This window comes from Penaeus monodon, chromosome 30 (genome assembly GCF_015228065.2).
Source record: "Penaeus monodon isolate SGIC_2016 chromosome 30, NSTDA_Pmon_1, whole genome shotgun sequence".
NCBI lineage: Eukaryota > Metazoa > Arthropoda > Malacostraca > Decapoda > Penaeidae > Penaeus > Penaeus monodon.
The window spans coordinates 35,637,279-35,639,428 of record NC_051415.1 but is presented as its reverse complement, the minus strand read 5'-3'; the positions used below and the strand labels follow the sequence as shown (position 1 = coordinate 35,639,428).

The 2,150-nt window shown below is 32.5% G+C and overlaps 1 long non-coding RNA gene across 1 annotated transcript in view; it reads right to left on the bottom strand.

Annotated features, from left to right (window-relative positions):
* Window positions 1-743: 743 nt before the first annotated feature.
* The window catches only part of LOC119592752, a 2,017-nt gene continuing 610 nt past the window's right edge, over window positions 744-2,150 (bottom strand). Inside the window, exons 3-5 of the long non-coding RNA XR_005230456.1 lie at window positions 1,929-1,980; window positions 1,649-1,761; window positions 744-816 (exon numbers count right to left, since the gene is read on the bottom strand). This is a non-coding gene — a long non-coding RNA (uncharacterized LOC119592752). The remainder of the gene's footprint in view (window positions 817-1,648; window positions 1,762-1,928; window positions 1,981-2,150) is intronic.

Here is a 2,150-nt window from a genome sequence, read left to right as displayed (position 1 = left end):
GGGGGGGGAGGGGTAGTGAGTGGGAGACTGGGGAGAGGGGCTGCTAAGTAGGGGTCAGCACGTGGGTGGGGGACTGTACGAAAAAACGAACAGACTTCCTGTGATTATGGGAACACTCCCAGTATGCCAATCTTTATACTATATTTTTTTGTATTTTTATATCTATTCATTACACAACTTTCTTGAAATTTTGCTTTTAATAAAATTTCCACACAAAAAATAATCAAACTGGCTTTTCCAATTCAAACCCAGAATTTTATCAATAAATTTACTACTGTAGTTGAATGTAAAAGACCAGGAAGTATTTATCATGCCTGGCTATGAGATGCACATGATGTTCACTAATGGCTTCTCAAAAAAAAAAAAGAAGCTTAATTCAAAGTATTCAACACTAACAAAAAACTGACATATCTGTAACCTTATTTTGTCTCATCCCTTGTCATATCTCTGCACAGAAAAATGGCAATCCCTTAGCTTATTAAAACTTGAAAAATAGATTTAAAAATTCTAAATTTTCAAAATTGTATATAAAATAAATTCATAACAACCAACTTTAAAATATGAAAGTAAAAACACTAAAAGACTTCTTTACCCACTTTTTCATTAAATTTCCCATAATAGATCAATTAAGTTCTTGTGTTAAGGATATAAATAACAATTTAAACATTTTTATTAAAGCATAAAAACAATCAAATAAAACATTAAAAAAAGGAAGGTAGGGGTACCCCCGTTTTCTTTACTGGGTGCAGAATCCTCATCCTTGGAGATTATTGGCTCTTACTACTGAGGGACAGGGCCTTGTCCATTTTAGCATGCCTGTGGGAGAGAGTGAGAAGTAGTTGTGGGACAATATTAGGGAACTAAAAGGAAGAGAATAGACAGAATAGTGAAAGAATATAGACAGAATAGTGAAAGAATATAGCAGAATAGTGAAAGAATATAGACAGAATAGGGGAAAGAATATAGACAGAAATATGAAAGAATATAGACAGAATAGTGAAAGAATATAGACAGAATAGTGAAGAATATAGACAAATAGTGAAAGAATATAGACAGAATAGTGAAAGAATATAGACAAAATAGTGAAAGAATATAGACAGAATAGTGAAAGAATATAGACAGAATAGTGAAAGAGAATAGACAGAATAGTGAAAGAGAATAGACAGAATAGTGAAAGAGAATAGACAGAATAGTGAAAGAGAATAGACAGAATAGTGAAAGAGAATAGACAGAATAGTAAAAGACAATAGAAAGAATAGTGAAAGAGAATAGACAGAATAGTGAAAGAGAATGGGACAGAATAGTAAAAGAGAATAGACAGAATAGTGAAAGAGAATAGACAGAATAGTGAAAGAGAATAGACAGAATAGTGAAAGAGAATAGACAGAATAGTGAAAGAGAATAGAAAAGAAAGTGAAAGAGAATAGAGAGAATAGTGAAAGAATAGAGAGAATAGTGAAAGAATAGAGAGAATAGTGAAAGAATAGAGAGAATAGTGAAAGAATAGAGAGAATAGTGAAAGAGAGAATAGAGAGAATAGTGAAGAGAATAGAGAGAATAGTGAAAGAATAAAGAGAATAGTGAGAGAGAATAGTGAAAGAATAGAGAGAATAGTGAGAGAGAATAGAAAAAATAGAGTGAAACTTACTGCTATTATCTGGTTTCATGTCATGCACTTCTGCATAGAGTGCGAGGATTACCGCTGCACTATGGAAGCCTTGATAGAATTGCATCTATAGTTTCATTAATTTGAGTACAAATCTGAAAGATTAGGTGAACATGTTATTGGTTTTCAGACCTAGAAAACACATTGCTCTAACAAACATTCAGATATAAAGTTTGCCGCTAGTTTATTTTCATGCATTTCAACCGGTAATTCATTCTCATCATTCCATTCCATACAAAATGGAATATGCAGAAAGACTTACCTTTAGTGACAAGTAAACTGGATTTCTGTAGAGAAAGATTTCAGCACAAGATCTGAAAAATTGAACAAATTTATCAATACTTCACAGCCAAACTGATTTCTAGGGTTTCTAAGTACACTCAGGGAAAAAGATGATGCGCATAGATTTTTTCATGTTTTTTCAACCGGTAATTCCCTTTTCATCATTGCATTATGGTCAAATTTAAGAAATTGTGTGCTCCGT